This window comes from Manis pentadactyla, chromosome 5 (assembly GCF_030020395.1).
Source record: "Manis pentadactyla isolate mManPen7 chromosome 5, mManPen7.hap1, whole genome shotgun sequence".
Taxonomy (NCBI): domain Eukaryota; kingdom Metazoa; phylum Chordata; class Mammalia; order Pholidota; family Manidae; genus Manis; species Manis pentadactyla.
Genome location: NC_080023.1, coordinates 136,928,191 through 136,943,873, shown reverse-complemented (window position 1 = coordinate 136,943,873; position 15,683 = coordinate 136,928,191). Strand labels below are relative to the sequence as shown.

Here is a 15,683-nt window from a genome sequence, read left to right as displayed (position 1 = left end):
GCATGACTGAAGAGGCAGTGTGCATGTTCTCTTAGATCCTGAGAATAAGAACACCTAAATGGGGAAGTGGCCTCAGCAGAAAAAGCTTGAGTAAATAGAGTGAAATAGCTAGATTTCTAAGGGCTGAAAAGTACCATTGTGGTATTTAGCAAGTACAAATAGAGAATACCCATTTAGATTACGATTCTATCTAGACGATGGATTTTTTAGCACAAATATATACCACACACTATTTAGGATATACTTACATTTAAAAAGTTATTCATTGTTTAGCCGAAAAGCTGAAATTCAAATTTAACTGAACATCCTGAATCTTATCTGGCAACCCTGCTTTCACCCCATTCTGAGCTCCCAAGAGGACTAGAAGTAATTGTAAAATTGAAGTACTTGGTGTATATTGGTTAAAAAAAAAATCTTGAAGTAGAAGGTGAAGGCTTTGCTATGCTCCCACACTGAGATAAAAAGTGAACAAAAACTTAATGCTTCAACTAATTAATTTGTTTTTCCTTTTAGTGAATCAATCCATTCAACACATATTCATTGAGCGTTAACCATGTGTCAAGCAGAGTTCTAAGCACTGGGCAAACAACAGTGTGCAATATCCCCAAGCTCCTGACCTCATAGAGCTTCGATTCCAGTGATGTATGTACTTGGCAAACCAAATAGAACTTGGGGCCAGGGCCTGTAGGTCTTTGAAACAGGTGAGGATTCCTGCCTTAGCCCTCAAAATTCTTTCCTTCCTGCCCTGTGGTGTCTAATGCTCCCCCTGGGACAACTGTCAACAGGAGAACCTTGAGTATCAACAATTCTGCTCCAACTCACTAGATTTGTTCGAAAGTGTATTTGACTGAATAATCCTTGGTTGGACCTGAGGTATATATCCTTTTGTACCATACTCCATTTCTAACAGGATTTGCAGCAGCCTGACTTGTGCAGTTTTATCTGCTTCACTCATTCATTCGTTTGCTTCATTCCATCAAAAAAGAGCTGAATAAAGCATGGTGGTGGTGGCTCCCAGCTCATAGGGCATGGTTCTGGATATTCTGGGGTACAGGAAGCACAAAGTCCTCAGTGCAAGGAGCCATCACTTCTGCAAACTTCAAATTGTCATATCATCATCTGTGATGCTCTAAAGAAAAATAAAAAAGGAAAACAGACAATACTTCAACCTCCTCTTCCAGAATTTATATTTTGTTACCTCATTAATTTCCCTGAAACTTTCAACCATGCTCTGTGAGGGACACAAAATAAAATCAAATATAAACGTTTGACATGATCAGCTGGGGAAATCAGGGTCTGTCTTCCATGGCTGACTGTCCATTTAACTTGACTCTCAGATGTTCAGTGAAATTCCTTTGAGGAGAATATTATATTTTCATTGTTTTATTCTAAAAGGAAAGTATGAGGACAGTTTGTGTACATATTGAAGGAAACAATTTACAAAGTAGATGTCTATACTAATCTCAGGAATGTATATAATGTGTGTGTTTGTGTGTAGATGTCCCTCAATGTTGCTTTCATACAAAATACTACCTGAACAGGATGATAATTTGATGTTTTCTTTCTTCCTTATGTAACTATTACCTTTTGCTTGGTTTTGTTCCCCCTCCATTAGTGATAATATTCAGTTATTTCTTAAGGGAAAGAAAAACAAGTACTACACTGTGTGTAGAGGAGGAGAAATCAAATCTGTTTCTTAAAGATTAGAGCTGCTCTATAATCCGTGCTCCATACCCATGATTCCATTTCCAAAATTATACAACTGGAAATAATGTTAGTAGTCCTTAAGTGGTCTTTAGTTTAAATTCCATTTTCTTTCTAGGTAAGGAAACTGAGATGCGCAGAAGCTTAATTTCTCTAAGTTTGCAGGCTAGTTAGTACCAGTCTTCCAGGCCAGTGTGTGGGTCACTACAACCTGCTGCCTCCTTTTTAGAGGATAAGGGTGCATATCAGCAGCTGAATGGAGAACATATAAGAGAGAACCCACCAGAGTCAGTACCCTGACACAATCTTCAGAGCCAGAAGTGAGAAAACGACCTACTCCTCTAACACTACCCAAGAGGTGATTTAGGAGGTGTGAAGCCACCCTAGAAGACCCATGTCCATTGATAGATGGGGCCTCCTCAAAGCAGCCCATTTTGTATAATTCATAATCACTGAGTCTACTAACTAGGATTTTTGATGAGGTACATAAGCCCTACCAGTTAGATTGTAGATCTACTTTCCTTTTCAAACCTTTCACGCTGAAGTTCTTATAATGCAGAGTCTCCCAGGAACTTCTAATAGGTTTCATTTTTTGTTGACTGTGCTGATCACTCAAGTGAGTAACTTCCTATTTTTCATTTTCACTGACAACAACCATGTCCTAAGCATTTTAATGTTTGCTGGTTTTGCATAATAGTCACTCCATAACCCACCACCCCATCCTGACCCCCATTCAGACAAATGAAAGCATCCATTTAGAGATGAGCAAATTAGCTCTTTGCTTATTAGAGCTGCTTTTTTCCACATGATTCAAAGATGTACGGATTCCACTACACTGTGCAAAACAACACACTTGGCCTCCATGTCACATGCATTTAATTCTAAGTTTTATGATTATTCAAGAGAGCTGTTGTGAAATAAGAACTCTGAATTAAGCCTGAGTGATGCTGGCAAGTCAGAACAAGTGTGAGGACAGACTTTAACAGCCACATAGCACATCCATCTTATATTGCATAAAATTACCTATGCATACCATATGAATAACCATGTATGCTACTTTATACTGTAGTTCAAAGTAGATAGTAAGTGGAAATTTTTTCAAAAAATTTCTCTATTTTCCTAAGCATTTCTACACATGGGGACAAGTCTTAACAATGTTCTGAATACTTGTTAATTTGGGTTTGGGCAGAACCATGCAATTCCTAGCATCTCAGCATAACTCTTCAGAATTCATAATGGGAAAATAATGGAATATCTACATACATTCCTCTGGCAGCCAGCTAGTGGTGTTATTGCATTATTTTCTCAATCAAGAAGCATCATTATTTTTGTCTTCACTTAATTGTATCAGCGTTATTTTCTTCTGTAATATTACTTTTGAGAAATTAACAGTTGTATTTTCTCTCATATAAATAACATATAGCTACATGCCTAACAGTTTATTCCACAAAAGTTGCTAAAAAGTCTCTTCTAAGTGAATTTTATTTAATAGTTTTGTTATATTATTTTAAAAAAAGATATATTCCGACAAAAATAAGTTTTAAGTAACACATATATTAACCATTGCTGCATAACAAACAGCAAAACAATTTTATTGGTGTAAAATAATAAGCATTATTTGTCATGCAGTTGAGGTGGTTCTGCTTTAGGCTTGAGTGTTGGGTCTGGTCTGTTCCACATTCTGGGGCTCAGGTTGGGGTCAGTGGCTATCGAAGACAGGGGCTTCTCCTATCAGAGGTTAGAAGCTCCCAGAGGGAAGAATGGAAACAAGAGAGGACTGAGGATTGAAACTTGCACCATGTCACTTCTGTCCACATTCCACTGGCCACATCGAGTTAAATGACAAAAGCCAACATCAGTAACACCAGAAAAATTCTTCTCTCATCACAATACCTTCAACTTTAAAAATGCAGTGATTATAGTCTCTCATTTAAATCTAGGTTTGAAATTCATGAAATATCATTTAAAATAAAAAACATGCTATGATATAGTCAAATTTTCAAACAAAAGATATGGAACATGGAATGAAAGTAACAAGTTTGCCAGATCATTGTCCATTTTATCCCTTTTCATTTTTATTTCCTATAAGCTCTGATAGTACAGAGAAAGTTAGTTCAAAATTTCATCAAGCTGTACAATTTTCAAATGCTTTATTAAATTGAAAATTTCTCAAAATCAGTTAAATTTATAAAACCATACTGATATTTTAAAATTTCAAAGGCAAATGTATGGAAATGTAAATTTACAGTTTACTTAATTACTGATCATTATAAGTAGACAGAATTTTTGAAATTAGTTTTGAAGTTCACTATTAAAAACTCAGATGACTGCTTTATAAAGCTTTGTATATGCATTTATTGTGGATACTGATTTTTAAGTTTAATGATTAGTGATAAATATTGGATGGGAGTAGGTGATGGTTATATGTTAGAAATATTTATTAATCTACTCTCTACAGAATGGTTCTCTTAATATGTGTTTTACCTATTGAGAAAACCAAGTCTCGAAAAACACTTCCCTTTACCAAAAATAATAGTGTAGCCCATATTCTTCTCAGAGATAAAACCTAGATAAAGCTCATAGTCTCAAATTGCACACTGCTGCTCTGGCTGACACTTGTGCAAAAAACTCTGTTTTGTTGCTCTTTTTGTTCTTTAAATATTACTTTTGTTTATTTAAAAGAGTTAACTTTGGACTGTGTGTCTTCTCTTTCGAAATGAACTGGAATAATTTGGTGTTTTCTTTCTTTCTTATGTAACTATTCCCTTTTGCTTGGTTTTGTTCCTCTTCCATTAGTGATAATATTCAGTTATTTCTTAAGGGAAAGAAAAACAAGTACTACACTGTGTGTAGAGGAGGAGAAATCAAATCTGTTTCTTAAAGATTGGAGCTGCTCTATAATCCGTGCTCCATACCCATGATTCCGTTTCCAAAATTATACAACTGGAAATAATGTTAGTAGTATTTAACTGGTCTTTAGTTTAAATTCCATTTTCTTTCTAAGTAAGGAAACTGAGATGTGCAGAAGCTTAATTTCTCTAAGTTTGCAGGTTATAATTTCCTTCATTCTCCTGATAATATAATGCAGTTCTTTCATCTTCTTCTTGAGGACTCCGCATGGTCATTGAATAATTGTTATCTGGTTGAGTGATAACATATTCCCCATGTCTACCTGAAACTGACTTCAACATACATTGTCTTTGGTTTTAAATACACTCTGAATAGTAACTGTTGATCATGACTCAGAACCATTGATATGTGCTGAACAGATGTAGAAATGCTGAGTAAATGTAGGGATGGAGACATCTCCCCACTTTTCACTGAGGAAAAAAAGAATAATTTCTTCTTCTTTTTAAAAAAAGAAAAACAGCCTTTAATTAAATTTGTGAGTAGCAAGAAGTAATGATAAGCAAGCAACCAATTTGACGTTAAGTAATAACACTTGTAAAACTATCATAAAAAGGATACTGTTTTTGAAAAATGACTTTATGGGCTTTGGCCCCATTTTGGAACAACTTATGAATTTTAAAGAGGATGAGAAATATGAACACCCAATAGAAAATGGAATTCTAGGGTTGTTGATGGATTACCCACAGCTGACATGTTTTTACTTGATCAGCAGATCAAAATAATAGAAACCATTTAGACTCTGTATGTTTTTTAAGTAAGTTGGAATGCAAGAAGACATCTGATTCCACTAAATCAAAGAGTTTAAAAAAAACAGATGACATGTTAAGCCAAAAGATAGTCCTTTGAAGGATCTTGAAATATGCAATTTATCTGAATGCATGTGATTTCCTGGAAGCTAGAAACTATGTCCTACTCAGGACTTCCTTCCCTAGCACGCACACACAGTGGGTGCTCAATAAATGTCTGAAGAGAGAAGAGAGGGAAATTTTGGAATACTACTTGAAACTTTATGGAAAATATTGCTCAACTACTTTATTCTCAGTACTTTTCCCAGTTATTTCTGGTCATGTTGAGTTTTGTAGATTCAATTTACATTGTATTTATTTTAAACAAATCTGTATTTTTACACAGTAAGATAAAAATGTTGCATCTTAGAAAAAATGAAACTGTGCTACATATTAAAATCAACACCTTTGAATGAAAAATAAATACATTTCAGGGTTTGTTATTCTAAAGTAAATTCTGTGCTTCAAGTTTTAAGTTACAAAATTCGTTCCATAATTTTTAGGCACCATAACTTTTGCCTGTGGTTGGCTCCTTCATGGTCACAGATTTTTGTTATATTTGGTTTAATTTCTTTTGTTATCCTGATTCTTTGTACTTGTTACCTAGAAGTTGCCTTTTCTTCTTTTTTCTTAAATGTTTTTGAGGCATTATGTAATGTGTAACTCAGAAGAAAACCATGTAAAGTTACTCAAAAAGCATGATTTTAAAACAAGGAAAATAAATCCTTTCCTCTTCAAATTGATGTTTCTTAAATTATTAACACAATAGTATCTCAACACATCCATCCATATATATAATGGAATGTAATGAATCTTTTGAAAAATAATTTTATTTTGTATTAGAAAGGCTAAGGGTAATCAACTTTTCTATAGTTATTCATTTGTTAATCATAGCTGTGACTATTTTGATCATTCATTAGAAGAAAATCTGTGATATCTTTCATAAAGGATTAGCCTGATTTTTTAAAAGGAATTCATGTTGGAGTAATCACTGTATAGTTAACACATTTAAAGAGATGGGACAATTCATTTTCTACCGAATGGTCTACATAATGGAGGTCTATCATTCATGCTGACAAGGATAGGGATGTGTGGTGATCCTAATGAATAAAACTCCCTCTAACAACTCCAACAGGTAGATAAGCCATTTTTCTGACTATAGTTTAGCATCTTGACCTTCTTTCCCAAGTGTGGGCTTATGGAGCAATGTTTTCCTTAAGGCAGAATACTGCATGGGTTATTGTCCTATTATTTTTTTTTTCATCAATTGATTTCTTTTGTCTAGCAGCTTTGAGAAAGCTTCCTAGTTTGAGGATGGCCATTCTGCTATATAGTCTGGAGTATAGGAAATACATGGGTTATTGTACCTGAATGTTTTACTCAAAATGAAACATTTATGTTTCAAGTTTGAATACCCCTCTCCCACATCTGTAGAAGAACAAATCAAACAATAAACCTCATGAAGAATAAAAGATAAATTTAAAGCTATCTATATTTAAGAACTCTTACATGACTATAAATGCATCTCCAACTATTACCAAAGTGATTAGTGAAAAAGTATAAGTTAAAAAAGACACTGTGTCTCAACCATTCCCACTACTAGAAATACACACTCCTAAAACTTTATGGCCTGCTGGTTATAAGTTAAGGTAACCTTTAAAATAAGAAGCTGCATTAATTTGCTGTGAATCCAAAGAATTACACAATTATTTCAGCATACCTTCTAACATATACACACCACTTGCACACATGTGGGTAATGCAACATTTCTCAATAGCTTGACTTAACCTGGAGAAAATGCTTTAGACAAGTCAGTTCAGGATGGTGGAAGAAAAGTAACACAGTCCTTGTATTTAATCAATAATAACACTCCGTCTTATGTTTAAGTTTTCTTCCCCTTTAAGTCTGTCTCTGGCTTTGTTCAGTTAATTCAGCTGAACCAAAATGAGGGTCCTAGTACCAGTTCTTCACTTAAAGATGTTTTCAAAGGAAAGAATATTTTAAAGAGTAATTGACTCATAGAAGCAGACTATGAAAACAAAAAGAAGCAACATTTTTCCCCTAAGAGTTAATATTTTGATAACTTGTTAAAGAGGTATTTGTTACATAGATTTGTTTCCAGTCCAGTTCAGTTTCATAGAAAAATATGATGGGCTTTTAGAGTTTGATGCAGAAAATATTATTGAAAAAAAATTACAGCAAATGTTATGTCCAGAGTTTTTTTCTTTTTCTCTTTTGTTTTTGCTGACTCTCGGAGTACATTTAAAAGGAATAGCCAGTCCTTCCAATGTAGAGGAAAAGAGCAGGCATTTTTCTAGCAGCAAGTCAAAGCCAAGAGAACTATGAAGCACACCTGGGTGTTCACTGCACAACATGTCCAGAGTTTTTAGATCATTGAGACACATTCCTGTCTCTGTTTTGCCATGAAAATAAAATGGATCACCAAAATAGAGTATATTCTAGTGACTGAAGTTCATTCAGTTATACATATTTATTGACAGGCATTCACCTGTTATTTTAAGCACTGCAAACAATTCAAGCATGTATAATATCTTCCCTTCAGGCTCTTATCATCTAGCAGCAGAGAAAAGATATGAATACATGGAAAGTTAAATCACAATAAAATATTTAAATAAGTCAGTAGAATTTGAATTGATCCTTTATGATGGTGAGAAAGTGGATGGATTTCTTAAAAATATGGAACAAAAGGGGAAAATCAATTGATGGATAAAGGATGGACTGACAGTAATAAACAAGTGTAGCAAAATGTTAATTGTCGAGTACAGGTGGTTCATGGTAAAATTCTTTAACTCCTTTCTGTGCTCAAAAATTTTCATAATAAAATGATGGGAAAATGTCTAGAGTTTGCAGGGGAAGAGTAGTCAGCTAGTCTGATGGGCATTTAATTTCCATGCAGATGTAATAAAAGATAAAGTGTGAAAGGTAACTTCTGTGAATAGTCATCCTTCATTTGTTCTCCCCTTGATTTGATCAGAAGACTGACATTCTCAGTGTTAGAGAATGGATTACACTGTGCATCCATCAGAAAAATAACAAAATTTCCAACTCAAATTGACTTAAATGGAAGCCATGTTACTATTTTATAGAGGAGGAAAACCAAGGTTAGGACAGACTTGGGAATCCCATTTCTCAAAAATTCTCTCTGAGGTGCCTCAGCGTCCATGCCACTTGCGAGATGGCAGCAACAGTCTGCTCCCTGTCCCTTCTGGCAAAAGACCGCCCTCACTTTCTCAGTTACTCTGAGTAAACTACTTCTCAAATCTTTTTGTCATAAGCTGACTTAGACCTGCTTAGTTCTGAATCAAACTCTGTCAACAGGGTGAGGGATAGAAACCCATGACTTGGCTTAGATGCATCTCCAGAGGTGGAATATTTCTGGGGCCAGTAACCCAGTGACCACACGAGGTAGTGAAGAGACAAATCCTCCAGGGGGACTGAAGAATAAAGGGTGAGGAAGGCACTGATTTTTAAAAGCATAGTGCTATGACCACTGGGTACTTCTTGGAATGTCTTAAGGGCAGTGTGTGTTGTAAGAAGAAAACGATCTTTATGAAATACTGTTTCCGTGATTATAAAAGCAACACATGTTCAATATGAAAACTATAAAAAAGGGCCTCAGAATGAACAATCATTTCTTATCTCACCACTTAGAAATAATCTAGGTTAATATTTCAACCTTTCCCTCAAATATTCCACACGTATGTCTGTGTGCGTATGCACGTATACATGTTATGTACTGGTTCTGATACTCATTGTGCAATTTTGTGTGCCATTTGCCTTTCTCAACATTGGATCACTAACATTTCCCAGTGTCATTACCATTTTTTCATAAATTTGTCTTAATGCCCATATAAGATTCTATTATATAAAAGTGCAAATTTATGTAAATATTCTTATACTATACAGTGTTTAAACTGAATCCGTTTTTGCTTTGTTACTGCAGCTGGGAAAGCTGGGTGGGGAGGGTAAGTCTGGCCCAGGACGAGTCCCCCTGTTAATCCAATAAAAGCGAAGTAAGTCAAGGGAAAAGGGAAGGTTAGGAAAAAGGCTTTTATTTCTTACAGCTTGCTCAGGATCATTAGTCAGGCCCGGCTCCGTCCATCCCCTCCGGCTGCAGCTGACGCTGCCCTTCCCCACCTGCCCCTTTCAGGAGGAACTCCATGCGTGGGTCCTTGGTGACTGGCAAATGCCACATGAATTATGTATCAGGAACAGAGGGGAGGAAATAATGGCCATTTTGTCTCCAACCTTGCCCCAGAGAGACCAGAGGCTCTGAAACATCCATGTGTATTTAAATGGACTAAGATCAGGTGGGAAATTCTGGAAACTGTCATTTACCCCAGTTCCTAATGCTGTGATAAATACCTTTATAATAAATCATTGTCTGAATCTCTGATTATTTCCTTACAAAATATTTTCAGTTAGTATATTATTATGCCAGATTATATGAATATCATTAATGCTCAATACATATTGAGCTTAATAAGCTCATAATAAGCTTCTCCTAGTTTAACCTCTGCTTGTGTGATTATTCCATGGGTTCTGAGCATTACTGTTATTAGTATAACTGTTATTTAGCAACCACTTTTTAGCAGTAGTAAAATGTGACCTCGCTTTTCAGCTTCAAGGGGCTCTCCAAGAGAGAGAACTACAAATATGTTTTCCATCGCTGTTGCTCTTTCATCAGCACCTTGGTTCATTCCTGCCTTCCTTAACATTTTTACAGTAGAAAAGTAGAAGTGGGACATTACCTGTTATATGTTTATTCAGTACTTTTAAAACCCTCTTGTTTATTTCTTAGCCTAATATATACACAGAATTTATGGTTTAAGTGCTTGGAAATTCCTATGTAGACTCCACATAAGATAAGCCATGAGTGAATTAATGAAAGAGCAATGGATGAATGAATGAGTGAATAAAATGAATGAAAACGCACTATCTGCTGGCTCAGGATGAAATTTGTTGTGGCCTTAGTAAGTCCATAAAATTTGCAAATTGCTTCATAAAAGTGTTTTACAGGTCTTGGCATTTTAACAATGTTTACAGTGTTTTAGAAGAGACAAAGATTTCAGTCTGGTGGCAGTTTGCCAGAACAGGGACCAATTGTGCATACAATTATGCTATTAAGTTATTAAAGGTAGTAAGAAATTTATACAAAACAGAATTTGAATTGTTTTAAGCTCTGTTTAGTTGAAAAGGTTAACAAAGGACAAATCATGTTCTTTAACTCCTTTTTTCATTTTTAATTCACCTTTGTTTCCCACCTATCCACATTATTATCTTGTTAAGTTACGGATTTTCTTTGTATGTTAATAGTGTAAGTGTGATGTCCACTGGTAAAAGATCTTATGATTCCAGTTCACGACACCGGGGAAAAAATCAGTATACCCAAATGTGAGGGAGTTGGGGAAAAAGTAGTTTCATTTCTGGAACCATCATTTTTGTCCCAGGATCTAATATAGTGGGAGATAATATATGTGAAAGCTTCTCGAAAGTGTAAAGCACTATATAAATGTAAAAGATTAGTATTAGTAGTGTGGTAAATCACTTCTCTGAAGGTTGGTATAGGCCATTTATATTTTTTAAGTAGATGAAAAGAAGAAAAATATGTTTTATAACAAGAATGGCTGATTTCTTTCTCTGGAGTGGTTGAAATACTTTCCCTGCTTTGAGCTGATTAATCCCTATGCCGTCTTGGTGTGGGAGATTGGAGGCTCATGGTGCATTTTTATGAGTTTTGCCTACATTAAGTTTCAGATGTATAGATGCCATTTCTCACAGGTGTAGCTAACTAATATTTCCCTTAATTATTCCTTTTATCACTGAATTTCAGGTAGACTCACCAGAGGGACCCCAGCAGAGAACCCGCTGTAGAAGCATCTCTTGTTAGAGGCAATTAGAAATATTGGTAAAGACTCTGAAGACTTGCTGAAGCTTTGTGGGGCATGGTGAGGGGGTGGGGTTCTCAGAAACTCAAAGGCCTCAGTTAGGGGGAGGGCCTTGGGAAAACTGGCAACCCAGGCTCCTCCCCTCCTACATTCACCGAGTGTTTATATGCTTTGGTTTTATATGAGAAAACTAATTATGAACATTCCAGCACTTTCCATAAAAAGTGAACTCGGGGAGTTTACCAGGTTCTAGGGAGTCTTAAGAAAAGGATCAATCCAAGTGTTGGAGCAGAAAATAGTCAAGGGACTTGCAGGCTGGAAAAAGAGTTAAAGCAGTTAAATAGAGGTCCTGGAAAATAACAGAAGCTATCTTGAAGTTCTGGCTTGTGTTTGGGTTTCCACTCCTTGCCATGTCTGAAGGTCTTAGTTGGCTTCTCAAGGGCCCTTCATCCCAGGCATCTAAGGGACATCACCGATTTCCCTCCCAATGTCCACGTGTTTTAGAGAGTGAAAGGGCAGGTACCATTATTTCACTACCAGGCATATACACAAACTCTGGCATAGAAAGACTGACTGCTCAACATGATAGACGTCACAGTAGAGTGATAAAGCTCGTATTTCATTGTTTTCTCTACAAAATTTTTTACTTGTTCAAATGATATTTGAGACATATATAAAAAATATACTTTTAAAAAATGCCAGTGCCTCCCAAGGCTATAAATGTTTTCCCTGAACTGTTTTAGACATTCTCAAATGTTGGGCCTGTTGGGAGTGACCGTGGCTTCTTGGGTCACAAATTAGTAACCCCTCTGAGCTCTCTCCACTTTCCTTCCCTGAGCGAGGCCTGGCTGTCTTCTGAGGGTCTGCTCCCCTTAAAGCCTCCTCAGCTGGGTCTGGTTTTAACTCCCACACAGGAAGGTGACCTCCTTGTTCTGAAACACCTTTGTTCCCTGTCTTCTGGAACAACAACAAAAAATCAGTTCTTTTGAAACATATGTTAGTATGTCCTCAGATTACACCATCTAAAGTTAACCTGTCCTCCTTCTGGTTATACCCTCTCAACTATGGAACATTTTAGCAAGTGGGTCTGTTGGCGTCTTTTTTCTTTTCCCCATAACTACTATCTTAAGTCCTGGTGGCTTAGACAGGAGAGTTCTTGGCTGCCCCATCCATCACCAGAGCCCCTGAGTTCCTTGACCTCCTGTCCTTGTGTTGTCTTCTTCTCTCTCTCATCAGTCACTCACTCTGTGATCGTGTTCCTCTCGACCTTGCCATTGTAGTAACCACTTTCAAGCATATCACTCTTCAACTACCTCCCTTGTCTTTGCAGCTCATTCCTTGAATCCAGCAAGCCAGTAGCCCCACATGGATCTCTGCATGTGAGCCTACCACTTGTCACTGTTCATCCTCCTCTTCATGTTCACACTTCCCTGGCATGGAGCTCATAAGCCTTCACCATGAGCTCTCCAGGATGCACATCCTCAACCCCTTGACTCCTGTCAAAATCACCTACCAAAAAACCCACTGATGGTTAAATCCCATTTCCTACCTACTCTCCACCTGTCCCAGGGCAGCAGAATATATGGCTAGAGAAATCACACATCAACTCTCCCTGGTCTTGAGGGGGCCCTCAGCCTGCTAAGAGACCCTCTCCATGTTTCTCTAGTTAAGTCACTACACCCTCACCAAGACAACCACTTTACACCTTCCCCAAACATTAAACTCAACACCAAATCTACTTAATTCTCAGCTGATCCCTAAGAAAATAAAAACTGTCATAAGAGAATTTCATCTTCAAACTGATAATTATGCCAACTCATGTGCATCTGCACCTATAAACTCTCCCTGGATCTCTGGCCTTCTCTCACTCACTGAGTTAGCTTCTGCCTCACATATTTTAACTTTTCTCCTAACTTTAATATGTCCCATCATAAAAACAAAACAAAGCAAGCTGACAAAAAGATCCTTATTCCTATATCCTCTTTAGCTACTGCTCTAAGCCTTCAGAGCAAAATTTCTCAAAGGACCTGTCTTTATATCTCTTCACTTCCTCACAACCTTTCTTTCTTGGACTCACTAGTCCACTGCAAAATGCACTTGCTAAGGTCCCTGTCGAGCTGCATCTTGCCAAATCTGATGGCCAGCCCTCTGACCTCAGTACCCACTGCAGCCGTAGCTGACGTAATGGGCATCTTCGTTTAACACCTTGTTCCCTTGGCTTTGGGCACCTCTCACTATTTTGTTCTTTTACCTCATTAACTACTTATTCTTATACTTCTTTACTAGTTCCTTTTAAACATTAGAGTTCTCTGGGGCTGAGTTCTATAACCTTTCTTCTCTATTAAGTGATATCAACCAGACCCATAGCTTTCAAAAGGAATTACGTTCTTAGAAATCCAGCCCTGACCTCTTCCCTATGTTCCATACTCATGCATACAATTACTTTTATTCCATGTTTCTGCTTAGAAACTGAATAGGCATTATGAATGTAAATGTCCAAAATAACAATGATTTTCACCCAAAACTCACTATTTCCCATATTCTCATCTCAAAAACTGGCATTCCCATTAACCTAGTTTCTAAGAGCAAAACACCTTGGATTCATCCTTGATTTCTCTCTCTCTCTCTCCTCCTCCCACACTCCCTCCCTCCCTGTCTTCTTCTCCCTTCTCTCTCTCCCTGTTTTGTTCCCCACATCTGCTCAACCAGCAAATTCTCTTTTAACTGTTTATTGTCTGTTTTTCACTAGAATTTAAGTGCCCTGAGAACAGGCACTTTGTCTTATTTGCTACTTTTTCTCCAAATATTTAAGACTGAAATGGACCAACTATGACTCATTGGCCAAATCTAGCCCTTCATGAAATGATTTTTATATTTTAAAATGATTATTTTAAATAACATTTTGCGACACATGAAAATCATAAAAATTCAAGTTTCAGTGTCCATAAAGTTTGATTGGAACACATATGCACTAATTTACACTTTCTTTATAGGTATTTTCTCATTACGGTGGCTGAGCTGAGTAGTTATGACAAACATTTTTATGGCCTACAAACCTGAAAATATTTACTATCTAGTCAATTATGGGAAAAATTTACTGATCAATGCCCTAAGCTAATTCTCTCACTATAACCGAGGTAATTTCCTACCAGTTCCAATAAAAATCTCAGAACTGAGTCTTGTAGCCTTGAATCACATGACTATTCTTAAACCAACCCCTGATTAAATGGTTAAACCATAATCAAGTGGACAAATTTGGGTCACATGCCTGTCCTTGAAACTGGGGATGGGGAAAACTTAACTCCTTCTGTATCATATGGATTAAATCTGGAGGGGAGCACTTTCCCAAGGAAAGTCGAGATGCTATAACCAAAAGAAGGGTGAAGAGAAACTTTGGTAGAAAAAAAGCAGTTGTCTTCTACATGGATGTCACTTGCTCTTTTTTAAAAAGCCTGTGGTTTATTCCTCCTGTGAATTATAGCTTTCTTTTGAGCAGTCACACTCAGTTAACTAGAATGTAATTCCTGATAACTCAAAAGCCATCTGTATCTTGGATAAGATCTGTGTTTTTTTCAAACTCATGGACTCCAAACATGTATAATTATTAGTTGTAAAGCCAATTTTGCTGGAGTGGAACATGGTCCAGAAGGTATAGTAAGGGGGGGGTCATATCTGTCCTCTGAATAGTTCCAACATGCTATTGAGCCACCTCACAGAGGTCCTGGGCAGAAGCCAGGCAGCTGGTACCACTGGCACACACAGTGTTCTTGGCAGTGACAGAGGTAAGATGCTCGTTGTATTACACCTCATTCCAGCTCTTCTCCCTCATTGTAAGAATTAAAGACAATCCAGCCAGAGTGGGAGGTTATTTGCTGCAATGCCTTCCTAATTGATCAGGTAAATCATAGTCTTTCAAGATACCAAATTTACAAGGAGAGGGAAGGACTGATTTAGGACCAGTTAGTCTATGTCTCTCCTCAAGGAAGGGAAGCCATTGATGATAATTAAAAAACCCTTTCATATGGTTAGAAATGTGTTTGTAGGAAGCCCATTGATGGCAGTTTGGAGGCTCTAGTATAATAAAGAGTTAAAACAGCACAGACTAGAAGGAATGGCAGTGTGAGTATAGCACTGGTAATTCTCCTAACTCAAGTAACTTCTTAGTTTCTCATCCTTGCAATCATGGAAAAATCCTTGAATCAGCGAATTGTTTTTTCATCACAATGTCAGGATGCAGGGATTTTTAAGATCCACCCTGAAGATAGAGCTGTTTTGGAAATCATAACAAACTATCTGCAGCATATTTCCTTATTGATTATTCCAACTCAAGAAATTAGTTTGAGAATTGAACTTCAACAGTCTTGTGATTCGCTCC

General features: G+C 36.9%; 1 protein-coding gene and 1 non-coding gene across 5 annotated transcripts in view; one reads left to right on the top strand and one right to left on the bottom strand.

The window, feature by feature from the left end:
• MACROD2 (mono-ADP ribosylhydrolase 2) overlaps positions 1-15,683 on the top strand; it is a 2,035,411-nt gene that overhangs the window by 1,075,693 nt on the left and 944,035 nt on the right. The gene's annotated exons all lie outside the window — the stretch shown is intronic.
• Positions 7,637-7,769, bottom strand: LOC118915891 (small nucleolar RNA SNORA22). Its single transcript, XR_005026218.1, has one exon. It is a non-coding gene; the product is annotated as a small nucleolar RNA SNORA22 (small nucleolar RNA).